Source organism: Ovis aries, chromosome 1 (assembly GCF_016772045.2).
Source record: "Ovis aries strain OAR_USU_Benz2616 breed Rambouillet chromosome 1, ARS-UI_Ramb_v3.0, whole genome shotgun sequence".
Lineage (NCBI taxonomy): Eukaryota > Metazoa > Chordata > Mammalia > Artiodactyla > Bovidae > Ovis > Ovis aries.
Window position 1 is genome coordinate 124,774,675 of NC_056054.1, and position 27,027 is coordinate 124,801,701.

At 44.9% G+C, this 27,027-nt stretch overlaps 1 protein-coding gene across 3 annotated transcripts in view; it reads left to right on the top strand.

Annotated features, from left to right (window-relative positions):
- TIAM1 (TIAM Rac1 associated GEF 1) overlaps window positions 1-27,027 on the top strand; it is a 461,928-nt gene that overhangs the window by 130,966 nt on the left and 303,935 nt on the right. For all 3 annotated transcript variants that reach the window (XM_060403824.1, XM_042229680.1, XM_042229684.1), the window contains one exon: window positions 24,570-24,741. The gene's annotated coding sequence lies outside the window, so the exon portion shown is untranslated. The remainder of the gene's footprint in view (window positions 1-24,569; window positions 24,742-27,027) is intronic.

The window sequence follows — 27,027 nt, forward strand, 5'->3', positions numbered from 1 at the left end:
CCCTGGTGAGTCATTCATTTGCTAATGAATGAATGAACAGATGAATCCAGCAGTTCTTCACTGGGGACTAGGTGGAGGTCACTTGTCTGGCAAACGGTACCACCCAGAACACAGACCATCCGAGAGACCAAACTGCTCACCCAGACACCACAGCAGTCCCCGCGCCAGTGCTCCTGGCTTCATTCTGGAGGATCGCTGTGGATGTGGGACAGAGCCCGCCGCTGGGGACTTTGGGGTTTGGGAATCATAAGAATGGAAGGTGCAGTGAACTATAACCTCAACGAAAGTGCATCATCTGAGGGCTGGTGTTAGGGGTGTTAGCAACCTGTTAGGAAGAGAGCAGATCCAGTACAAGAGCATGCCTGAATTTAAAGACTTTAGTGGTGCTGAGAAGAGATATTTCTAGCTCCTAACCATGGTCTTCACAGTCTTCACAACATAATAATGGGTGAGCATTGGTCATCAAGAAAACGAATGGTTCTGCATTTGGGAAACTCTTTGCCACACTCGTTTCAGATGGCAGCGTGGCATGTAATCTATTTCAGCTCCTCTCCTCCACCCCGGGAGACCTTGGGCTCCTCCTGGGCTCCCTCTCCTGGGAGTCGTTGGGTTCACCTTCTCTGTTTGCAGCCTGATGGAGCTGCTGCTGTCCCAGGTCTCAGAACCATGGTTTCATATATTTTGTCCATTTTTAAGAATGGGTAAAATAGAGTTATCATATGACTGTGCAGTCCCACTTCTGGGCATATATCCAGAGAAAAGTATAATTCGAAAAGATACATGCACCCCAGTGTTCATAGCCGCACACCGGCAATAACCAAGACATGAAAGCAACCTAAGTGATATATATGTGTGTGTGTGTGTGTGTGTGTGTGTAATACTACTTAGCTGTGAAAAAAGAATGAAGTAATGTCATTTGCAGCAGTATGGATGGACCTAGAGATTCTCATACAAAGTGCAGTATGCCAAAGACAAGTATCATATGATACCATTTTTATGTGCAACCTAAAAAGTAAGATACAAATGAACTTATTTCCAAAACAGAAATAGACTCACCGACATAGAAAACAAATTTATGGTTACCAAAGGAGAAAGAGAGGTCCAGAAGGACCGGTCAAGAGGTTGGGATTAATATATATAAACTACTATACATAAAATAGATAACCAATAAGGACCTACTTTATAGCATAGGAAACTATACTCAGTATTTTGTAATAACCTGTAAGGGAAAAGAATCTGAAAAAAATATATGTAAAACGGAATCACTGTACTGTGCACCTGAAATGAGCTCAATACTGAAAATCAACTATACTTCAGTTTAAAAAAATGGTTTCATTTGGGTTTATAGATCTGGTCTGTTATTTCATCTTGGCTGGATGTAGAAGTTGTGTAACAGTTAACAATGCTTTCCTTCCCTTTCAAAATAGATTTTAAGAAATTAAAATAACTTTGCTCATTTAAAAACATTAAGCTTCAGTTAACAGAGACAATTCACATATGTGGAGTAGCATGTTCCCTTTCAATCAGTTGATAATTAATTTGTTTCTATGTATGATCTTGGACTTACAATAGATCAGCATAGAACCCAATTATCTTCCTCATATTTTTTTATTTTAAATTTTTATTGGCGTATAACTGCTATACAATGTTGTGTTACTTTCCACTGTTCACCAGTGTGAATCAGCCCTACGTATACACATAGCCCCTCTTTTTTGGATTTCCTTCCCTGTGCTATACTGTAGGTCCTCATTACTTATCTATTTTAAACATAGAATCAGGAGTGTATATATGTCAATCCTAATCTCCCAATTTATTCCACCCTCCCTTTCCCCACTTTTGGTGTCCATACATTTATTCACTATATCACCATCATCTTAAAGCATAGTTAAAACCTCTCTTCTAAGCCATTTGGGGATCAATTTCTTTCTTTTAATTTGCTGCCTCTTTTTCCTATGTGTTGAGAAAGTGTTCTTATTGAAAGGCTTGAGTTTTGAAAGTTTAGTAGGAATTGTTTCTTCGAACTCAAAGTATGGACTGTAAAACCTAATCTCAGTTGAAATAGATACCAAATCGTTGTTGTTGTTCAGCCGCACAGTCGTGTCCGACTCTTTGCAACCTCATGGACTGTAGCCCGCCAGGCTCCTCTGTCCATGGGATTTCCTAGGCAAGAACCCTGGAGTGGGTTGCCATTCCCTTCCCTAGGGGGTTTTCCCCACTCAGGGGTGGAACCCACATCTGCATTGGCAGGTGGATTCTTTGTCGCTGAGCCACCAGGGAAACCTGGATATCACATTACTTGATCTGTTTTCAGAGGTTGAGGTTATCTGTGGCATAACCGATGCGTGTGTTCATTCTCTTTCTACTCAGTTTGCTCAGGCTAATCCCTTGTATATTGTTAATTTGGGATTAAAGTGCATTTCAGAAGATTTTGGCTGTTAAAGAGCACTGTAAATTGAGCTCTTCTGCAAAGGCTTCATGACCCCAATAACTATAAATGGCACTGCTCCTCCTGGTGAAGGCTCTCTTACCTTTAAAGGTCAGCATCAAACCTCCGAACACTGTCTGGCTCCCTTGATCTGAAGAGATCTAGCTTTTGATTTCTTTGGTCCTTATTGCTTCAATTACTTATTTACCTGCCTTAAGTTATTTCTGAAATGAGAGATAGAATGGAAAGAGAATATAAAAAGCCTCTACTTCACAGTTGGATCAAGAAAGGCATCAGTTCAGTTCAGTTCAGTTCAGTTGCTCAGTCGTGTCCAACTCTTTGCGACCCCAAGAATCGAAGCATTCCAGGCCTCCCTGTCCATCACCAACTCTTGGACTTTACACAAACTCATGTCCGTCGAGTCAGTGATGCCATCCAGCCATCTCATCCTCTGTCGTCCTCTTCTCCTCCTGCCCCCAATCCCTCCCAGTAGCAGGGTCTTTTCCAATGAGTCACCTCTTTGCCTGAGGTGGCAAAAGTATTGGAGTTTCAGCTTCAGCATCAGTCCTTCCAAAGTACACCCAGGACTGATCTCCTTTAGGATGGACTGGTTGGATCTCCTTGCAGTCCAAGGGACTCTCAAGAGTCTTCTCCAACACCACAGTTCAAAAGCATCAATTCTTCGGCGCTCAGCTTTCTTCACAGTCCAACTCTCAAATCCATACATGACCACTGGAAAACCATAGCCTTCACTAGATGGACCTCTGTTGGCAAAGTAATGTCTCTGCTTTTGAATATGCTGTCTAGGTTGGTCATAACTTTCCTTCCAAGGAGTAAGCGTCTCTTAATTTCATGGCTGCAGTCACCATCTGCAGTGATTTTGGAGCCCCCAAAATAAAGTCTGACACTGTTTCCACTGTTTCCCCATCTATTTCCCATGAAGTGATGGGACTGGATGCCATGATCTTAGTTTTCTGAATGTTGAGCTTTAAGCCAACTTTTTCACTTCTCCTCTTTCACTTTCATCAAGAGGCTTTTTAGTTCCTCTTCACTTTCTACCATAAGGGTGGTGTCATCTGCATATCTGAGGTTATTGATATTTCTCCCAGCAATCTTGATTCCAGCTTGTGCTTCTTCCAGCTCAGCATTTCTCATGATGTACTCTGCATAGAAGTTAAATAAGCAGGGCGACAATATATAGCTTTGATGTCCTCCTTTTCCTATTTGGAACCAGTCTGTTCCATGTCAAGTTCTAACTGTTGCTTCCTGACCTGCATATACGTTTTTCAAGAGGCAGGTCAGGTGGTCTGGTATTCCCATCTCTTCCAGAATTTTCCACAGTTTATTGTGATCCACACCGTCAAAGGCTTTGGCATAGTCAATAAAGCAGAAATAGATGTTTCTCTGGAACTCTCTTGCTTTTTCCATGATCCAGCAGATGTTGGCAATTTGATCTCTGGTTCCTCTGCCTTTTCTAAAACCAGCTTGAACATCTGGAAGTTCACAGTTCACGTATTACTGAAGCCTGGCTTGGAGAATTTTGAGCATGACTTTACTAGCATGTGAGATGAGCGCAACTGTGCGGTAGTTTGAGCATTCTTTGTCATTGTCTTTCTTTGGAATTGGAATGAAAACTGACCTTTTCCAGTCCTGTGGCCATTGCTGAGTTTTCCAAATTTGCTGGCATGTTGAGTGCAGCACTTTCACAGCATCATCTTTCAGGATTTGAAATAGCTCCACTGGAATTCCATCACCTCCACTAGCTTTGTTCGTAGTGATGCTTCCTAAGGCCCACTTGACTTCACATTGCAGCATGTCTGGCTCTAGGTGAGTGATCACACCATCGTGCACACTGGTATTTAAATTGCAGTTTGCTTCATGTTTCCTTTGCAGGTTCAGTTGACATTTCTCTGCGTATCAGTAACACAGAGCGCATCTCCTCCAGCGCCTCCTTTTTTGTTTATTATTTTAGTAAGAGAAAAACATTTTTAACTGTGCCATGTGACATGTGGGATCTTATGTCCCCAACCAGGAATTGAACCTGTGCCCCTTGCAATGGAAGTACGGAGTCTTAACCACTGGACCGCCAAGGAAGCCCCCTCCCCACACTAGCATCTCCTTATCATTCATTCAGCCACCAGAATGGGTACCCAACATGTAGATCTGATCACTGTCACTCCCCTGTGACAGGAGTTACTGTGTCCACGTTACAGACCCATCTTTGTGACGTGGTGTTTCAGACCCCAGAGTCTCCTCCAGGTATATCTCCATCACACGTTATGTTCTTCCTGTTGGGCTCTCACTGTCGCTGGGACATGCTGTGTATTTTAATACCTCTGTGTGTTTGCTTCCCTTGCTGCCCTGGAGATTCTTTCTCCCTGCACCCTGCCCTCCCAAATCATGTGTGTTGGGACATCTTCCCAACCTTGACATGTGGAATTGCTTCTTCTCCTGCCTGGATTCCAATAACGTTCTCACCAACTGGTTTGAGGGTGTGCCTGGGAAGGTGATGGTCACTGTTCCAGGAACGTCATGAGTAAGCCTTGAAGGTCAGGTGACCTAGGTACTGCTCCTGGGTTTAGCACTGCCAGGCCAGCCTGTCATTGTGTGGATAGGAGAGAGAGAGTTAACAGGCCTGAAGGGAAAATGATCTCGTCTTTTAACACTGAAAACTTGGGAGCCAAAGAGTAGCCAAGTATCTTCTATCCATCTCCTCCTGTTTCTGGCTTCATTTCCTGTTGCCTGGAGTAACAGAGAAATTACAGTGGTCATGTAAAATGTGGAGAGCTTTTCACAAAGAGTGTGTATGGGGGAAAAAAAATCTTGGATTTTTCACATTTTCACCTTGTATTTGTTAAGGTTTCCAGATTTCACAAAGGTATAAACAAAAAATAGTCATCAGATTCTATGTAACAACTGCACGTCATGTCCGATCGCATGTTAGTGAGGTTAGCCACGTGTAGTGGAAAGGTGTATTTTTATTTCTTTATTTTTGTTGAAATTTCATTGATCTATAATGTTATTTATATATGAGTCACAGGTGTACAATATAACAATTCACAATTTACAGAGATTATACCCCACTTATTATGGGGTTATGGTTCCTGTGTTGTACAGTATATCCTTATAACTTATTTAATACTTAATAATTGTTTGTCCCTTTTACTCCCTTACCCCTATGTTGCCCCTCCCTGCTTCCTTCTCCCCACTAGTTTGTTCTCTGTATCAGGGTTTTCTTTATTTAAAAATGTAAAATAAATAAGGTTGCGTGTGTGCTAGCTTGCTTCAGTCGTGTCTGACTCAGTGCAACCCAATGGACTGGAGCTCCTCTGTCCATGGGATTTTCCAGGCAAGAACACTGGATTGGGTTGCCGTGCCCTCCAATTCCGAACATGGCTACGTACCAGGGACTGTGTTTGAGCCTTTGAGATGCAAGGGTGAATAAATCATAGGCCCTACCATCAAGGGGTCTCATAGTGCTAACTCAGCTGCTCTCACAGTGTGGTCCTCAGATGAGCAGCATCATCACCGTCTGGGCTTGTTAGAAATGCTCATTCCTGGGCCCTAACTCAGTCCTGCTGAATCAACACTCTGGGGGCCGGGCCTAACAATGTAAATTTTAGTAAACTCTCCAGCTGCTGCTCCTGCTGCTGAGTCGCTTCAGTCGTGTCCGACTCTGTGTGACCCCAGAGACGACAGCCCACCAAGCTCCCCTTCAAGCTGAAGGGAGGCTATTTCACCACAGTCTGGTTGTCGTCCCTGAAAGCACATTGCGTGTATCAAAGAGTAACTGGGGAGTTAGAATTAATGCTTTTGGAGAGTTAGATAGGCCTTTAGATGAATGATGTTCGAGTGAAGTCTTAATCGTTGAGTGGTTGTTCTTGAGATGAATAAAGGCCAGAAGAAGAGCATTATCAAGAAAGCCACATGCATCACCACGAGCAAAGCTAGTGGAGGCGATGGAATTCCAGCTGAGCTATTTCAGATTCTGAAAAAGATGCTGTGAGTGTGCTGCACTCAGTATGCCAGCACATTTGGGAAACTCAGCAATGGCCGCAGGACTGGAAAAGGTCAGTTTTCATTCCAGTCCCAAAGAAGGGCAATGCCAGAGAATGTTCAAACTCCTGCACAGTTGGACTCCTTCCGTATGCTAGTAAGGTAATGCATCTGATCCCATCACTTCATGGCAAATAGATGAGGAAAAAGTGGAAAGAGTGACAGATTTTATTTTCTTTGACTCCAGAATCACTGTGGATGGTGATTGCAGTCAAAAAATTAAAAGATGCTTGCCCCTTGGAAGAAGAGCTATGACAAACCCAGATAGCATGTTAAAAAGCGGAGACATCACTTTGCTGACAAAAGTCCACATAGTCAAAGCTATGGTTTTTCCTGTAGTCGTGTATGAATGTGAGAGTTGGATGGACCATAAAGAAATGATGGTTTTGAGAGGACGCTTGAGAGTCCCTTGGACATGGAGGAGGTCTACCTAGTCAATCCTAAAGGAAATCAATCCTGAATATTCACTGAAAGGACTGATGCTGAAGCTGAAGCTCCAGTACTTTGGCCACCTGATGCAAAGAGCTGACCCATTGGAAAAGACCCTGATACTGGGAAAGATTGAGTGCAGAAGGAGAAGGGGGTGACAGAGGATGAGCTGGTTGGATGGCATCACTGACTCAACGGACGTGAGTTTGAGAGACTCGAGATGGTGAAGGACAGGGAAGACTGGTGGGCTGCAGTCCATGGAATTGCAAAGAGTCAGCGACGACTTAGCGATTGAACAAGAACCAGGTGCAAGAGTGCAGAGCAATCAAAGGACTTGGTCCCCTCTGGGGATCACAATTATTATTGTCATTGTGTCCTTATGACTATTATTCTTATATCAGGGTCAGAAGATGAGCTAAGCTGGTGAGATCAGTGGCCAGATCTTGCTGAGAAGTTTGGCTTTTCTCCTGGAAAATAACTGAATGGTTTTGTGGCAGTGAAGTGAAATAAGAGCAGGTTTGCAATTCTGTTGAATATACACAGAATAACAGAGCCCTTTACAAATTAGAAAAAAACATTTTTTGTGATGTGTTTGAAACATAAGCTGAGCAGAAAGGAGGAAGAATATAAAGAATTCAGAATTTAATTTTTACTATTTTTATTATTAATGATTCTTAATTAAAAAGTGTAATAGCCTTTTTTTTTAAACAGCGGTTTTAGGTTTATAGCAATATTGAGCAGAGGGTTCAGAGATTTTCCCATGTACGCATGGCCTGCGCACATATATCCCCTTTCCCTTCATTAGCATTCACAACTAGATGGGTACATATGTTACAATTGGCAAACATACATTAACATATCATTATTATCTAAAGCCCCTACTTATGTTAGGGTTCACTTTTGGTCTTGTACATTTTATAGGTTTGGATCCACTTATAATGACATGTTTTTACCACTGTAATTATCATACAGAGTCGTTTCACTGACCTGAAAATCCTCTGATTATCTTGCTTCCCTCTTACAAGCTCCTGCCAACCAGTGTTTCTTTCACTATCTCCATAGTTTTTCCTTTTCTGGAATGTTGTATAGCTGGAATGGTACGGTATGTAGCATTTGCAGGCTGGTTTCTTTGCCTTGCTGCTGCTGCTAAGTCGCTTCAGTTGTGTCCGACTCCATGTGACCCTATAGACGGCAGCCCACCAGGCTCCCCCGCCCCTGGGATTCTCCAGGCAAGAGGCATTGAAGGTTTCTCCATGTCTTTCTTTTGTTTTAATTTTATTTAATTTTAATTTTATTATTATTATTTTTTAACTTTATTTTACTTTACAATACTGTATTGGTTTTGCCATACATTGACATGAATCCACCATGGGTGTACATGCGTTCCCAAACATGAACCCCCCTCCCACCCCCCTCCCCATAACATCTCTCTGGGTCATCACCGTGCACCAGCCGCAAGCATGCTGTATCCTGCGTCGGACATAGACTGGTGATTCGATTCTTACATGATAGTATACATGTTTCAATGCCATTCTCCCAAATCATCCCACCCTCTCCCTCTCCCTCTGAGTCCAAAAATCCGTTATACACATCTGTGTCTTTTTTGCTGTCTTGCATACGGGGTCGTCATTGCCATCTTTCTAATTCTCCATGTCTTTGGTTTGATAGCTCATTTCTTTATAGAATTGAATATTGTTTCCTTGTCTGAGTGTACCATAGTTTTATCTGTCTGTTCACCTGCTGAAGGACATCTTGAACTTCTAAGTTTTGGCAGTTATGGGTAAAACTGCTGTTGATAACTATGTACTAGTTTCTGTGTGTATGTAAGCTTTCAGCTCCTTTGGATAAATACCAAGGAGTGTGGTTACTGAATTTTATGGTAAGTGTATGTTTCGTTTTGTAAGAAACTACCAAATTGTCTCCCACAGTGGCTGTTGTTTAGTTGCTAATTCGTGTTCAACTGTTTGCAACCCTATAGACTGCTGCACACCAGGCCTCCCTGTCCTTCACTATCTCCTGGAGTTTGCTCAAACTCATGTCCTTTGAGTCCGTGATGCCATCCAACCATCTCATCCTCTGTTGCCCCCTTCTCCTCCTGCCCTCAGTCTTTCCCTGCATCACGATCTTTTTCAGCAAATTGGCTCTTTACATCAGGTAATCAAAGTATTGGAACTTCAGCAACAGTCCTTCCAAGGAATATTCAGGGTTGATTTCCTTTAGGATTGACTGGTTTGATCATCTTGCTATGCAAGGGATTCTCAATGGTCTTCTCCAGCACCACAGTTTGAAAACATCGATTCTTCAGTGCCCAGCCTTCTTTGTCCGACTCTCACATCCATACATGAGTACTGGGAAAACCACAGCTTTGACTGTATGGGTCTTTGTCGACAAAATGATGTCTCTGCTTTTTAATATGCTGTCTAGGTTGGTCATAGTTTCTCTTCCAAGGAGCAAGTGTCTTCATGGCTGCAGTCACTGTCCACAGTGATTTTGGAGCCTATGAAAATAAAATCTGCCACTGTTTCCATTCCCCCCCCCCCCCCAATCTATTTGCTAAGAGGTGATGCGACTGGATGCTGTGATCTTTGTTTTTTGATGTTGAGTTTTAAGCCAGCTTTTTCACTCTCCTCTTTCACCTCAAGAGGCTCTTTGGTTCCTCTTCACTCTCTGCCATTAGGGTGGTGTCATCTGCGTATCTGAGGTAATTGACATTTCTCCTGGCGATCTTGATTCCAGCTTGAGTCATCCAGCCAGGCATTTTGCATTATGTATTGCTTTCCCAATTTTGAACCAGTCCATCGATCCAGGACCGGTTCTAACTGTTGCTTCCTGACCTGCGTGCAGGCTTCTCAAGAGGCAGGTCAGGTGGTCTGGTATGCCTGTCTCTTTAGGAATGTTCCACGGTATTTGTTCTTTCACAGTGTCTGTACTGTTTTGCATTCCCAGCAATGACGAATGAGAATTCCTGTTGCTTCACAGTCTTGTCTACATTTGGTATTGTCGTCATTATGGATTTTGGCCATTCAAATAGGTGTGTAGTGCTATCTCACTGATGTTTTGGTTTTCATTTCTCTGAAGACATCTGATGTGGAACCTTTCTTCACATACTAATTTACCATCCATGTATCTTTTTTGTTGAGGTTCCTATTAAGGCCTTTGGCCCATGTTTTAACTGGGTGGTTTGTGTTCTTACCATTGAGTTTTAAGAGTTCTTCTTATAGTGTTCCTATCATTGAGTTTTAAGAGTTCTTTGTATATTTTAGGTAATAGCCATTTATCAAATGTGTCTTTTGCAAGTGGTTTCTCCCAGCTCCTGACTTGTGTTTTCATTCTCTTGAAATTGTGCTATGTAAAAGAGAAGTTTTTAATTTTAATGAAGTCCATCTGATCAGTTCTTTCTTTCATGGATAATGCTTCTGGTGTTGTATCAAAAAGTCATTGTGGTAGGCCAGGTCATCTAAATTTTTTTGTATTTTATCTTTTGTAGTTTCATTTTTTTAGTTACAAGTATACATTTAGGTCTGTGATCCATTTTGAGTTAATTTTTGTAAAGGGCATAAGGTGTGTATCTAGATACTTCTTTTTGTGTGTGGATATCTTGATTCCAGCTTGAGTCATCCAGCCAGGCATTTTGCATTATGTATTCCTTTCCCAATTTTAGGAAGAAAAATTGCACGTGGTGACTGCGGCCATGAAATTGAAAGACACTTGCTCCTTGGAAGGAAAGTTATGACCAACCTAGACAGCTTATTCAAAAGCAGACACATTACTTTGCCAACAAAAGTCCGTCTAGTCAGGCTATGGTTTTTCCAGTAGTCATGTATGGATGTGAGAGTTGGACTGTGAAGAAAGCTGAGCGCTGAAGAATTGATGCTTTTGAACTGTGGTGTTGGAGAAGACTCTTGAGAGTCCCTTGGACTGCAAGGAGATCCAACCAGTCCATTCTGAAGGAGATCAACCCTGGGATTTCTTTGGAACGAAGGATGCTAAAGCTGAAGCTCTAGTACTTTGGCCACCTCATGCGAAGAGTTGACTCCTTGGAAAAGACTCTGATGCTGGGAGGGATTGGGGGCAGGAGGAGAAGGGGACAACAGAGGATGAGATGGCTGGATGGCATCACTGACTCAGTGGACATGCGTTTGGGTGGACTCTGGTCTGGGAGTTGGTGATGGACAGGGAGGCCTGGTGTGCTGCGATTCATCGGGTCACAAAGAGTTGGGCACGACTGAGTGACTGAACTGAACTGGACTGAGCCAGCTGTTTCAGCACCATTTGTTGAAAAGACTACATTTTCTCGGTTGTATTTCTTTCCTCCTTTGTCAAGGATCCATTCTGTCTGTTTATTCAGATCTGTTTCTGGACTCTCTTATCTTGTTTCACTGATGTGTATGTGATTTCTTTTGCAGATACCACACCTTTTTGATGACTGTAATGTAGAAAGTCTTGAATTGGGTAGTGTTAATTCTCCAACTTTTTTCTACTTCTTCCATGTGACTTTGGCTATCTTGGGTCTTTTGTTTCTCCACACAATTTTAATTTTAATTCTAAAAAAATAGAGAAAACCCATAGAAGGCTTAAAAAAGAAACAAAGGCTAATTTCTAATACAACCTAGATTGAACTCTTTACCTTTCAGTTGTATTTTGATGTAGTATTTTTCTCTGTCTTGTGTTTGTTTGTTATTTATAGTATGTGTAATAAATTAATTTAGATTCTAGCTTGTTATTTCTTCTCATTTACTGGGAAAAATCCTTGTGTTGCAAAATATGCTTAAGTACTTTTAAATACCTGTTTTAGCAAATGTTTAGCATTCTATGGAATGTTGCGCTGAGGTTTACTGGAATCTCATTTGCATGCACTGAGTATTTACCAGTTAAGGTTTGGTGAGTGTATTAGGGTTCTCCAGAGAAAAAGAACAAGCCAATAGAATCTATCTATTTATCTATTTGTCTGTCTACCTGGATCGCTTTCCTGATGGCTCAGGTGGTAAAACATCTGCCTGCAATGTGGGAGACACGAGTTCGATCCCTGGGTCAGGATGATATCCTGGAGAAGGAAATGGCAGTCCGCTTCAGTATTGTTGCCTGATGAATTCTTGCATGGACAGAGGAGCTTGGTGGGCTATCGTTCATGGGGTTGCAAAGACAGACATGACTGAGCAACTCACACACACACACACACACACACACACACACACACACATGTCTATGTGAAAGGGCCTGTGGGCACTGAAATTTATTGTTGAAATTTGGTTCATGCAATTATGATTCCAGAGAATTCCCTTGTGCTGCCTACTGTCTGCAGGTTGGAGACCTAGGAGAGCAGCTGTGTGGTTCAGTCCGAATCTGAAGCTGCGAATCAGGAGTGCCGGTGTCCTAGGGCAGGAGAAGATGGATTTATCAGCTGAGAGAGAGAGAGAGAGAGAGAGAGAGAGAGAAAGAAAGAGTTCCCTTCCTCCACCTTTTTGTTGTATTCAGGTCTTCAGTGAATTGGGTGATGCCTACTTATATTAGAGATGATGATCAGTTTTTACTCAGTCTGTTGATTCAAATGCTCATCTCATCCAGAAAAACCCTCACCGACATATCCAGAAATAATCTTTTACCGACTCTCTAGGCATCTGTTTGCCTGGTCATGTAGACACATAAAGTTAACCATCACAATGATGGGTGTGAAATAGGGGTTCCTCATGGGAAGTTGACTCCGTGTATTTGTGGGCACTGGAAGAAGTCTACTGAAGGCTGTTCAGGAAAAACAGCCGCAGGAGTAGGAGGAAGAGCCAGGACACACTGAGGCCCAAGTTTTTCCCTGCCTCCCACCTTGATGATGACGCGGGGTGACTTGCAGAAGAGGCTTGCCCCTGACCTCGGAGCTGCATGTTTGTCTGGCTCAGGAGCTCCAGGGTCTGTCCCCACTGCCGTGCCATACAGAGCTCCCCACCCTGACCCTACCTGCTTCTCCACTTGGGCTTTCAAGTTCAGTTCAGTTCAGTTCAGTTCAGTCGCTCAGTCACGTCTGACTCTTTGCAACCCCATGAGCTGCAGCTCACCAGGCCTCCCTGTCCATCACAAACTCCTGGAGTTTACTCAAACTCATGTCCATCAAGTCGGTGATGCCACCCAGCCATCTCATCCTCTGCAGTCCCCTTCTCCTCCCTCCTTCAATCTTTCCCAGCATCAGGGTCTTTTCCAATGAGTCTGTTCTTTGCATCAGGTGGCCAAAGTATTGGAGTTTCAGCTTCAGCATCAGTCCTTTCAATGAATATTCAGGACTGATCTCCTTTAGGATGGACTGTTTGAATCTCCTTGAAGTCCAAGGGCCTCTCAAGAGTCTTCTCCAACACCACAGTTCAAAAGCATCAATTCTTCGGTGCTCAGCTTTCTTCACAGTCCAACTCTCACATCCATACATGACCACTGGAAAAACCATAGCTTTGACTAGATGGACCTTTGTTGGCAAAGTAATGTCTTTCAAAGTAATGTCATTTCAAATGTCTTTGAAATGGGCTTTCAGAGCCTTAGGAAACTCCCCTCATGGCTGATTCTAAACAAGTTGTTCCTAGGAGGGTGGAATCTGGGAAGTGTAGGTCTTGCTTAGCTCCAGCGACAGGGCACATGCCTCCCAGTGCTCATCTCTGGTGCTCATTCTTTTGTGACGAAGTACTCAAGAGGATGTCTTTATATCCATCCGGTGCTTTTTCTGTATTTTGGCGTATTTCTTGACAATAGATTATCAAAAGAGGAATCGTTAGGTTAAAAAGTCTAAACATTGTAGAGAGCATATGTTGCCAGTTTACACAATAAGATTGTACCGGGGACACCAGCAGGACAGCGGATGAAGCGTCTTCTCTGACTGCTCTGCGGCCTATCCTGACTACTGTATTCTTTCTCCTTTAATGTCTTGAGGTTTTCGTTTGAATTGTTTATAGCTATTCTTTCAGATGAACTTTTGTTTTTTTTTAAGTTTGAATGACTTGGCAATAAGTAAAGACTAGTGACAGTTGGGTCTCTCAAGGTTGAATCACTTAGTAGATCTTGTGAGTAATACGTAAACCACCTTCTCCTGTTTTGGGGACTTCTAATTGTAACAGCAATAAAGTGAAAGGGTTAATTAGTTGAAACAGGGGTAATGAAATGGGTATTAGCAACGCCAGTGAACCTTAGAAGCTCATTTGGTGTCAAATTGCAAAGTTCTCAGAAGTCATGTCTCAGACTTGCTGTAGAGTATTTTGGGACAGTTTCTGATTGCAAGGAGTCAATTTTTTGCCTTCTCTTTTTAAGAGACGTATTCTGTAAGAACACTTTAAGTTTTAATTGGTAACCTCTAATCCTGAAAACATCATCTGTCATTTTCATTTCTGTTGGTTCTTGTCTTGCGCTTGTAACATATGTCCTCATGTTTATAGGCTCCGGTCCTTACAGACCTCTTGTCTCTATGTAGATGAGTTTCCTTCCTTGTTCATTTCTACTGCGAACTGGCAGGAAAATCAAAACTTCATGAACATCAAGGTTAAAAAACCATGCTGTAGGGCTTCCCTTGTGGCTCAGTGGTAAAGAATCTGCCTGGCAATGCAAGAGACATGGGTTCGATCCCTAGTCTGGGAAGATCCCGCATGCTGCGGGGATCAACTAAACCCGTCTCGCACAGCTGCTGAGCCCCTGCGGCACAGTTACTGCAGCCCGAGCGTTCTAGAGCCCGTGCTCTGCAACAAGCGGAGCCACCACAGTGAGAAGCCCAGTCACTGCAAGTAGAGCAGCCTCTTCTCCTCACAGCTAGAGGAAGGCCCATGCAGCAACAGAGACCTGGCACAGCTGTCAATAAATAAATAAAAATTTAAAAAACTTAAGAAAAACAAAAACAAACCCACTGTTGTCTATGACCCTGTGTAGAACAGAATGTTTGAGCTCTCTCTGTGTTGTGGCTTTTTCCAGTATGGTTTACCAAGGCACGTTTATGAATCAGATATTAGACCACATTGCATTGACTTTGGAATTTTAAGTCATATTTGATATTCCCTTTAAAGAATGGACCACAGTTCGTTTCTTTCCCATGCTACCAACAATCAAGCAGTCAACCCACTGACTCAGTTTGAGTGTAAATCAAACCTGCATTTTCAGAAACCACAAAATACGTGGGTTTTCTAACTCAGACTGAAATGAAGTGAAATGTATTGGCTTGTGATGGGGGTACGTACTTCCGCTGAAGGTGGAGTGTTACCATGGAGCCTTCAGCCCACCAAGATAGCTTCTTGTCTGGGGAGAGGAATGTGGTGTGGAGTTTCATCTGCATTCTGGCCACTCCAAGTGGGAAAGAGTGCTCCCTGGGACCAGCATCATACTCCGGTCATCTGGGCACCTATTACAAATGCAGATTCTCAGGCCTCACCCCGGTGAACTGGAGCCGGAATTTTCACAAGGTCTCTGGTTGATTCTATGCTCAGTTTGGTCTGAGACACCCTGTCCTGGAGAATGCTGTTTGATTTGCTCTGCCATCACCAGCTTACCTTCTGGCAGGGCTTTGTTCTGGGGAACACTCAGACCTGTGGAGTGGACTCTATTTTATTGATCTGTGTATTGATTGGAGCTGCTGAGGTTTGTTAAAATTCCTGAAGTTCCTCGGAAGCAGTCTCTTGGAGAGATTGACTTTCATTTCTCCGTTGTGAAGTCTGATGGATCAGAATGGGCTTTTTCTACTTTTCATCCGGTCATTCTGCTGGGTCTGAGAGCGCCATGCTGCAGGGTGTGGTTAGGATAAGTGTTGGCAAACTTGAGGTTGGAGCTCTCTCTTAAAAAAAAAAAAATTGTAAATTTGTGATAAGATATGTGCGTGCCTGCTATGTGGCTTCAGTCGTGTCTGACTCTTTGTGACCCCATGAACTGTTGCCTGCCACACTCCTCTCCTCTGTCCATGGGATTCTCTGGGCAAGAACACGGAGTGGATTGCCATGCCCTCTTCCAGGGGGTCTTCCCGACCCAAGATGGAAGCCAAATCTCCTGCAGCTCCTTCATTGCAGGCGGATTCTTTACCACTGAGCCGCCGGAGAAGCCCTAGTACCTTCATATTGTTGTGTGATCAGTTTATAGAACCCTTTCTATCTTGCAAAACTGAATCTGTACCCATCAAACAACAGTTCTGCAGTTTTTCCTCCCCCAGCTTTCAATAAATACCATTCTACTTTCTATTTCTATAGATTTAAGTATCCTCGGTTCCTCACGTAAGCAGAATCATACAGTATTTGCTCTTCTGTGTCCGACTTCTTTCTCCTGGCGTCATGTCTCCAAGTCCATTCCGGCTGTAGCGCGTGGCATGGTTCTTTCCTTTTGAAGGCTGAGTGACATCCCTTCGTATGTATGTATCACTGGTTATTTAACCAGTCATCCATCCATGGACCCTTGGGTTGCTTCCATCTTTGGGTTGATGCTGCTGTGATTGAGTTTGGACCTCCAGTTACTACAAGCTGGATGTGAGATCTTAGACAGATTACTGAATTTCTGCATCTCAGTTTCCCGTACTTTAAAAGTAAGGGATTCAGATGCTTTCCGGAAATAGAGACGCAGATGCAGAGATACCAAGGCGGGAAGGGGAGTGGGGTGAGTAGGGAGATTGGTACTGGCACGCACACACGACTCTGTATAAAATAGGTAACTGATGAGAACCCACTGCATAGTACAGGAGCTCTGATCAGTGCTCTGTGGTGACCCCGAGAAAGAAGGGCACCTGTATACGTATGGCTGATTCACTCTGCTCCACAGCAGGAAACCAGCGCAACATTGTAAAGATGCTTACTCCTTGGAAGGAAAGTTATGACCAACCTAGATAGCATATTAAAAAGCAGAGACATTTGCTAACAAAGGTCCATCTAGTCAAGGCTATGGTTTTTCCTGTGGTCATGTATGGATGTGAGAGTTGGACTGTGAAGAAAGCTGAGGGCCCAGCGTAACGTTTGCAAACTTTGTGTGTAACTTTCCAAGGTGTCAACTAATCTCACATGTGAGGGGTTCATTTATTATCACCATCATATTTCTCCTCATGCCAAGAGCCAGCTGTCGGACTGGGGCTGAAGACACAGCACGAAATACCCAACATATCCCCTGGCTCTAAAGAGCACTCTGTCTTGTGGGCAAGATGGGCATTAAATGAATTTCAACACAGATGTTAATCGCAAAGTACTGGGTTCTGTACTGGAGAAACTTCAGGTGCTTTGGAGGGTATACTGGGTAGAAGGTGAGGGGAGCTCTGACTCAATGCCCTCATCTTCAGGATGGTTTCTGTCCACAGAGCTCACAGGGGGCATCCTTCCTGTCAGGGTCTACTATGTGACTGTTGGTGATGATGCTGTGGTAGAAAATGAGACCCCGTTTGTGTCCTTGAGAAGCTCACCCTATCACAGGGCAGATGGCCAACCACGCTGATGGATGGTTCAGAGTCTGGACTGTGGGTGCTGGAGCTTGGGTAGACCTCCCCAAAGCATTCAAGGGAGTCTTTAGGGAGCCACTGTGATGCTTGACGGAGACGGCGATGGCACCCACTCCAGCACTCTTGACTGGAAAATCCCATGGACGGAGGGGCCTGGTGGGCTGCAGTCCATGGGGTCGCTAAGAGTCAGACATGACTGAGTGCCTTCACTTTCATGCATTGGAAAAGGAAATGGCAACCCACTCAGTGTTCTTGCCTGGAGAATCCCAGGGACGGGGGAGCCTGATGGGCTGCCGTTTATGGGGTCGCACAGAGTCGGACACGACTGAAGCGACTTAGCAGCAGCAGCAGTGATGCTTGAGTGGAATTCTGAGAGACAAGTTAAATGTCTTTGGGAGCCTCCATGTGCGTGGAGGGAAAGGACATTGTGAGCAGAGGTCATGAGCGAACATGTAAAGATACTGGGAGTGTTCTTCGGGAATGGGGCATCAAGGAGCCTGGTGTGGCCATGGCGTGGGGACCAGCTGAAGGAAGGAGGCAGGGAGGGTTGTGAAGCATCTCAGAGCAAATGTTAGCAGCTTTATCCTACAGGTCTCAGGTTTGCATCCTTTGGTTCTGAGGACCTTCACCCCCATTTGGGGCTGTCACTGCACCCCTCTCCTAAATGTGACTCAGCACAAGGTGGCATATCCTCCAGTGGCTTTGCTAGATAGCACCAGAATCCTCTGCAGGAAGCTGTCTCCTCTGCAGTGTTGGTGCTGAAGGCCCCAGAGCTTTGAAAGTAGTGAAGGATCAAGCCGCTCGTTTAACTTCACCGGGACGTGGGAACATAGCAAGTTGGGAGACAGGCAGGAAGAAGTTGAGTGGAGCCATCAGCTGCAGGGTATAAAGTTTTTCTGGGCCCAAACTATAGGTGGAGAGGGATTCTGTGAGCTGCCATTTATGGATAGTACCTGTCATGCCTGGTAAATAGATGTGAGACTATAGGCCAGTCCATCATAGCTTTAGGGCCTGTTTCATCATACATCACCTACCTTGATATCTAGGATTCTACACGGTGATCAAAAATGTTGTGACAAGTAAGGTCCAGCCGTTTAATCATTTCCAGGCAATCTAACCGTCATAGTGCATGTTTTTATTGTAGTAAAGTTGATTTACAGTATTAGTTTCAAGCACATATTGTGTTATATTTTTAAAATAAGTGTTTCTTTATGTATTTATTTAGCTGTGTCAGGTTTTAACTGTGGTACGTGCGCTCTTTCACTGCAGCGCACAGCTTCTCTCTAGTTGCGTTGCCAGGGTTTGCTTGCTCTGCGCCACGTGGGATCTTAATTATGAACTAGAGATAACCTGTGTCCCCTGCATTGAAAGGCGGATTCTTAACCTCTGGACCACCAGGGAAGTCCCAACTGTGTTAGGTTTGAATGCATTCTTATCCAGGACCACTGAGGCAATTGGTGCAAAGAGATGCAATCCTTTATTCATCCATCACTGCATTTATTGCACACTGGTAGCTATAGCTTGTGTGCATTCAGCGACTGCATCTCCACGCTGGAGTGTCCTGCACCATAATCAGGGAGGTGGCCCAGGGCGGCAGACTTAGAGTTCAGGCATCAGCAGGCATCCCCCACATGGGGATTCCGTGCAGTTGTCTTGGAATTGATAATGACCGTTGTCATCCTTGTTCCTACCTGGGCTTGTGGAACTCTTGCCTGTGGCATCTCTCAGAATTTCCGTGGATTCTCAAAGGATGGCGTCTAATGGATCCAAGGCTGACCATGATTGGTCACATGAGTGTCTGCCTTGTGCTTCTTCTCTTGCTGTGCCTTCATCCATCAGTCACCTGCTCTAATATCTGCCTGAAGAACTGTTTTATTCGAATCTTATGGTGAGAATAGCTAAGTCCTTGCCAAGGGGCATGTTGCATGCAGAGATGCTGGAGAATGGCTCTCTGACACCTGAGACTTTTGTCACCTGGAAATGAACCTGTCAGATCCTTGAGACTGGCCAAGCCTCATGATACAGTGTCTTCAAGGTTTACCCCAAATCATCCTCCCTAACCCCATGGTGTCCACCCCATGGTAGAGCACCACATTACTCTACCAAGGTGCCCTGCTTATCACTGTATGTATCCGAATCTGAACTTATCTTGTTTATCGAATAGAAATGATCTTTTATTGCACTCTTGCAAGTACCCACTGGCTGAATCCTGACAGCAGCCCCGAGGGGGAGCTACAGCTTGTCCTAGGATTTTAGGCTAGGCAGTCTGGCTCCAGAGACCAGCTCCTAGCCATTATGTGTGTGCTGTGTCTTTACCAATAAGAAGATCAGTAATGTTGAGCTCATTTTTCTTGGTACCAAGAACATTGGTTCTTCATAAGCTCTAGAGAACGGTGAAGGAATGAGTGAGTGGTCACTTCCTGGTCAGGAAGAGTTCCTGGAGACCTTCAGGTCTGTGCTGTGCAGGAGTAGCCTGGCAAAGGTGGATGCAGATGGAGGTACAGGTCATTCCTGGCAGCAGTCATGGATGGTGTGAGCTCAGACTTAAAGGATTCCTGTGCTCTTGGGTTGTTGGAGAGAGACTTGAGATGCCAGGCTGGAGAGGTAGGTGGATGGGAAGCTCCAGAGAGGATGTTTCTGTTACATGTCATGTTGAATCCTGGCAGTCTTTCTAAGTATGATCAGGAATCCAGCTTTGTCAGAATGTGAGTGAAAAGTGAAAGTTGCTCAGTTGTGTCTGACTCTTTGCAGCCCCCAAGGACTGTAGACCACCAGGCTCTTCTGTCCATGGAAGTCTCCAGGCAAGAACACTGGAGTGGGTTGCCATTCCCTTCTGCAGGGGATCTACCTGAGCTAGGGATCCGACCCAGGTCTCCTGCATTGCAGGCAGATTCTTTACCACCTGAGCTACCAGGGAAGTACAAGATTAGTTGTATCAGGATCTGGGTAGGGGACTGAGGAATCTGCATTGTTATGCTCTTGCTGGGTAATGCTTATGCACACAGATGCTTAGGGATCACTGCTCTGAGAAACAAGATAACTGCTCATAAAGTTTTCTTCATAACTATCCCCCAGCTCCTATGCCCAGGAGGATGGAGCTGTGAAGTAATGTATGTCCTAAGAACACTTTCCTTCTGTTGATCATGTCTTAGTCGGCTTGAGCAGCTATAACAAAAGCATCAAAGACTGGGTGATTTAAACAAGACATATTTACTTCTTACAGTTCTGAAGCCTGGGACGTCCAAGGTCAAGGCACTGGTGAGAGCCACCTTCCTGACTTAGAGAGGGACATCTTCTGTTGTATCTGCTGATGGCAGAGAGATTCTCACATTACTCTTCTTATAAGGGCACTAATCCCATTCATGGGACTCCACCCTTATGACCTAATCACCTTCCCAAATGCTCACCTTCGAATAACAACACACTGGGGATTAGTGCTTCGAGACAGTGACAGACTTTCTTTAGTTGGGCTCCAAAATCACTGCAGATGGTGACTGCAACCATGAAATTAAAAGGCACTTGCTCCTGGGAAGAAAAGCTACAGCAAACCTAGATGGCATATTAAAAAGCAGAGACATTACTTTACCGACAAAGGTCCTAAAGTCAAAGCTATCGCTTTTCCAGTAGTCGTGTATGGATGTGAGAGTTGGATCATAAAGAAAGCTGGGTGCTGAAGAACTAACTGATGCTTTTGAACTTTGTTATTGGAGAATACTCTTGAGAGTCCCTTGGACTGCAAGGAGTCAAACTAGTCCATCCTGGAAATCAACCCTGAATATTCATTGGAAGAACTGATGCTGAAGCTTTAATACTTTGGCTACCTGATGTGAAGACCCTGATGCTGAGAAAGATTGCGAGCCAAAGGAGAAGTGGGCATAGAGGATGAGCTGGTTGGATGGCATCATTGATTCAAAGGACATGAATTTGAGCAAACTCTGGGAGATAGAGAAGACAGGGAAGCCTGGCATTCTGCAGTCCATGGGGTCCCAAACAGTTGGATACAACAAATAATGACTATTTTCATTCCATAGCAATCCTTTCTTTGTGTGTTTATCTTCTGTTGTCTTTCGGACTTATGCTTGTACACTGTATTAGAGTACTAGGGCTGTCTTAACAAATGAAAAAACTACCACTGATTTAATGGTTTACAACAGAATTTCATTCTCTTGCATTTCTGGAGGCCAGAAGTCCAAAATCTAGGTGTTGGCTGAGTCATGTTTCTTCTGAAGGTTCTAGGGAAGAACCCCTCCTTATATTTTCCTAGCTTCTGGTTTCTTCTGGCAGTCTCTAGCATTCCTTAGTTTGTAGCTGCACCAACCAGTTTCTGCTTCTGTCTTTACATGACCTTATTCTCTGTGTGTCTTCTCTTCTTTTAATGTTACCAGTCATTGGATTTAGGGTCATTCTACTCCAACGTGACCTCATCTTAACTTTATAACATCTGCAAAGACCCTGCCCTAATAAGATCACTTTTTGGAGTTATGTGGACATAATTAGGTGGTTGTGAATTTTCAGGGACACCATGTAACTAACTAGATAGAAGTTTGTGTAGTGAAGGCAATTCTGCATTGTCAAAGATTTGAGAAGTATTTGGTCACAATTTGGTCAAATGCACTTCCACCAATAACAGTAACAACAACAACAAAACAAGCCAGGTGGTCACTTCAATTCTAAATTGGTGCAACATGTAAACAGCCTTGCATGCTTTACTGAGAGCCCATGTTGGGTGTGTTTATCTTCATAATCTTTAAGTTGACTTGCATATAGGATGCTGGAAAATTCTTTCACAAATACCCCTTTAGTAAGCCTCCCTGAACTAACTGTTTTTCGCACTCAGTTGCTAGAGATTTTTGGAGTTTGAGTTCACTGGCATCCAGAGAGGGTGTCAGCAAAGTAGGAGGAACTAACCCCGGGGTCTGTCCAAGGACAGTGGCTGATGTCACTAGCCTGGACCGTGCTTTTGACTGCAAGGAATTTTTTTCCTTTCAAAGCCTGTTTTCTGTACCATGATGTATTGTTACGTGACAAAGTCAAGTGTGTGCTTCTAATCCAGTCTAATCCATTTACCACATCCTCAGGGAGCTCAAGCTTCCCTGTAGATGTTTTTCCTAAAGACACCCTTTTAAAATTTGCCTATTTTCTTTCTTTTAAGGCTGTGACCTGCTTTAACTTGTTTCTTCTGGTTCCACTTTTAGTTTTCCAGTTTCTGACTTTGAGTTGCAGGATCTATGAACTTCCTTATGTGTAAATCTTTGCATCTTTTATTATATCTCTAGATTAAAAAATCTAGACACAGATTTTCTGCGTCCAAGGGTGTGAACTTTTAAATGCGTCTAATGCATTTTATTACTGCATTTGTGTCCGGAAGGAGTGTTTTAAATGCTGTTATATCAGTGTCTAAGTGTGCTCATTCTAACAGTTTCCTTGCAAGTACAGATGACGTTTATCCGTTTATTAAGGGTCAAGATCTTGTGGAAGGTGGGTCTTCCTTTCAGTATATACATGGGCCCATCAACAGCCTGGTGGCTCAGATGGTAAACAGTCTGCCTGCAATGCAGGAGACCTGTGAGAAGGGAATGGCAACTTACTCCAGTATTCTTGCCTGGAAAGTCCCATGGACAGAGGAGCCTAGGGGGAGGAGCCTACAGTCCATGGGTTGCAACGAGTTGTTTACAACTGAGCAAGTAAGCAGATCACATTACTACATAAGATGTGTTACCATCCTGTTTTTAAAAAATGTTTGTTTATTTAATTAGTTGTGGGCCTTGGTTGCAGCAAGTGGGATCTAGTTCTCTGACCAGGAATCGAACCCAGGCCCCCTGTATTGGGAGCATGGAGTTTTAGCCACTGGACCACCAGGAAAGTCCCATTCTGTACATCTCTTTCTTATTGGTGCCAGCTTATTTGGATCTTCTCATTGTTTTACCTCTAATACTCTTGCCTGGAAAATCCCATGGACAGAGGAGCCTGGTGGGCTGCAGTCCGTGGGGTCGCTAAGAGTCAGACACGACTGAGCGACTTCACTTTCACTTTTCACTTTCATGCATTGGAGAAGGAAATGGCAACCCACTCCAGTGTTCTTGCCTGGAGAATCCCAGGGATGGGGGAGTCTGGTGGGCTACCGTCTATGGGGTCACACAGAGTTGGCCAATAAATAAATTTGTCATGTATGCATGGACAGGTTAAGAGAATTAGCAAAAGTAACCCCAAGAATGATTCTTCCTATTTGTGCCATCCAGGTACAGGTTGCATTCATGAATGATCTTTGCTGCTGTTTAGTCGCCTAGTGTGTCCGACTCTTCACGACTCCATGTACTGCCCCATGCCAGTCTTCTCTCTCCCTCACACCATCTCCCGGAGTTTGCCCAAGTTCATGTCCATCTCATCTGTGCTTTTCATCCAGCCGTCTCGTCCTCTATCGCCCTCTTCTTCTGCTCTCAATCTTTGCCAGCATCAGGGTCTTTTCCAATGAGTCTGCTCTTTGTATGAGTGATCTTACTTACTTAAGGTCCGTCTAGTCAAAGCTGTGGTTTTTCCAGTGGTCACATATGGATTGTGAGAGTTGGACTATAAAGAAAGCTGAGCGCCAAAGAACTGATGCTTTTGAAGTGTGGTGTTGGAGAAGACTCTTGAGAGTCCCTTGGACTGCAAGGAGATCCAACCAGTCCATCCTAAAGGAGATCAGTCCTGGGTGTTCATTGGAAGGACTGATGCTGAAGCTGAAACTCCAATACTCTGGCCACATGATCCAAATACTGATTCATTGGAAAAGACCCTGATGCTGGGAAAGATTGAAGGTGGGAGGAGAAGAGAACAACAGAGGATGAGATGGTTGGATGGCATCACCGACTCACTGGACGTGAGTCTGAGTAAACTCCGGGAGTTGATGATGGACAGGGAGGCCTGGCAGGCTGCGGTCCATGGGGTTGAAAAGAGTCAGACACGACTGAGCGACTGAACTGACTGAACTCTCATAGAGGGGAAGAAGGAGAGGGCCAGAGGCATTCAGTGACTTGCTGGAGGACTCTGATGTGATTGGGGCTGAGCTGGTTGCAGGGTTAGGGCAAGTCCTGGAGGGAATGCCGTGGGTACCAGCTGAGTCTGGGGGAGACCACGGGAGAAGGTGCAGAGCGCGCTTTGCTTGTACCTTCAGCTGTGAGTTTGTGGAGAGGCGGGAGGCCTGGGAGACAGCTGGACTTCAAAGGCACCTGAGTGTGTAACCTTGATCCCCTTTCTTTTGTTCAGCTGCAGGAAAAGAAGGGCCAGTTCTAAGAGGTCTCGCTGTACAGCTCTCTCCGAATGTCTGCTCTTTGAGACCGAGTTCTGAGTGGAGTCCTGTGCCGTCGGACTGGCGGCTGCCTTTCTTCCCTGGCGGTGTGTATGTTCTCCATGTTTCCAGGCGAGCTCCCGTAAAAAGGTTGGTCTCGGTTTCCTTTTCATGTGGGGTGACCTCTCCAGCTCTCCGGGTTTAAAGCTGCACCGAGTTCACGGCCCTCCTTTCGGCTTGGAGCTGCCGTGTGATGCACAGAGGGCTGCGGGGACCTCTCCTTTCGTCCACAGTCTCGCGCTCTCCCTTGCCAGGGCCGTGCTGGTGCTTCTGTCTGGAGCCGCTGGGGTGGGGGAGGGGGACACCCCTGGCTGTTCCTAAATCCATGTTGGTAGCTGGTGCAAAACCCCTCACTCAAGATGACAGCTGTATGGTCCGTGCAAAGATGCTGTGGAGACTTTTCTAGAACTGGCCTCTCTGCCCTCCCACCTTAGCATGCGTGCTCAGTCGTATCCGACTCTTAGCGACCATAGGGCAGTCCTTGGACTGCAGCCCGCCTGCTTCCTCTGTCCGTGGGATTCTCCAGGCAAGAACACTGGAGTGGGTTGCCATTTCCTTCTCCAAGGGATCTTCGCTACCCAGGAATCGAACCTGCGTCTCCAGTGTTTCCTCATTGCAGGTGGATTCTCTACCACTGAGCCACCAGGATCTGCCCCCAAATAGTATCCAGCGGGCAGGTGTTAGATCAGATGCTCTGCTCAAAACCTTCCTGTGCTTTTCAGCACCCCCACCCCGCAACCTGCGAGGTATCAAAACCAAAGTGTTTGCAGGGGTTTCAGGGCCTGGCAGGAGCGACCCTCTCCCTCTGTGGTTCTCCCGTAGCTTCCTCCACTCCGGTCATGGCTCAGACATGCCAGGCAAACCCCTGCCTCAAAGCCCTCATCCGGGCTGTTCTCTCTCCGTGGAGTCCTCGTCCCCTAGTAACCACATGGGGTGCCCTCCAGCCCTGCGGATGTGGGTCTGTTGCATCTCCTTTTCAGTGAGACTCTTATCCCAGTTGAGCCCATTGAAAACCATCGTGAGTGTGTCCCCCGCATCTCTGACTCTGTAGGCAGAACGTGGCTGAGAGTGTTGGCAGCGTCTGCACTGTCCACAGGGAGTGGAGGTGGACCAACCTGCGTGGGTTTTGGCACAGATGCGCCTGTTCCTGGCTTCTTTGATGGCAGGAGGCTGTCTTGCAGGTTTTGGCAGAGTCTCTTTTAGAGACCATTCCTGTTTCATTCTTGAGTTTCAGGCCATTCCACAATTTCAATCTGTTGTGGCGATTTTGCCCCTGATTGGAGCCTTTGCTTGGGTCATATTTAATGTTTAATGCTTCACTTTGGAGGCCACTGCCAGCTGTTGCCAACTAGTCCCCCAAGTTCCAGTCATGTCCGGAGAGCCCTCCAGTTTCAGCTGTGAGACCCACTCAAGCTGTTAAGTCCGCTTGTAGGAATTTAACTAATTAGTGATGGCTAGTGGTGAGACACGTATTAAATAAATCCCTCAGTTTATCTCGGCTTTATGGAAAATCTCTAAGCCTTGCAAACCCACAGAAGGTTAGTACTCCTTGGTTCAGGAGTCCAGGTGTCAAATCGAATGAGAACATTGCTTTATGAATCCCAGGGGCTGGTGGATGGCTAAGAAAATCCTTACTGCTCCAAGCAGCTGTTTACAGTGGGTCTGATCAGGTTCTAAGGTAAAGTGGAGGGTGCATTTAGACTCCCTGTTCTTCCCAGTGTTTAAAAAAACATTTTTTTGAAAAAAAATTTTTTTTTTTTTAATTGTGCTGTGCAGCATGTGGAGTCTTAGTTCTACAGCCAGGGATCAAATCTGTGTCCCATGCATTGCGAGCATGGAGTCTTAACCCCTGGACTGCCAGGGAAGTCCCTTCCCCAGTGGTTTAATTGCGTTTCCGATCTTGGCCTGTGTCCATTGCTCGTTTATTGTGAAGCAGCAGAGTGGGTGCTGTGCCTCCTGGGGATGATCCCTGCGTCAAGGGGTTTATAATCTGCCAGAGAAGATGAATGTGATGATCAGTTATTATAACATAATGAATCTGCATCAAAGTATAGGCAAAGTGGGGCAGAAGCCCTGAGCAGGGGCCCCCTTTTTTCTGGGGACTAAAGATCCCTTTGTGGGAGGCACAGCCCTTGATGTGGATCCTGTGGGGTGAGTAGAAGATGAGCAAGGGTTGGGGGGCACAGCGCCGGGGCAGTGATGGACTGTGAGCTGCAGGCCTCAGTGGAGAGGGGGGGACTTGTCCTGTGCAGTTAGTGGACAGGGTTTGTGGGCGCCAGTGTGGAGGGGAAAGGGAAAGTTCAGAGGGGGATCATGTTGTGGAGGCCTTTTAAAGATGGCAAGGGCTTCTCTCATCGCTCAGTTGGTAAAGAGTCC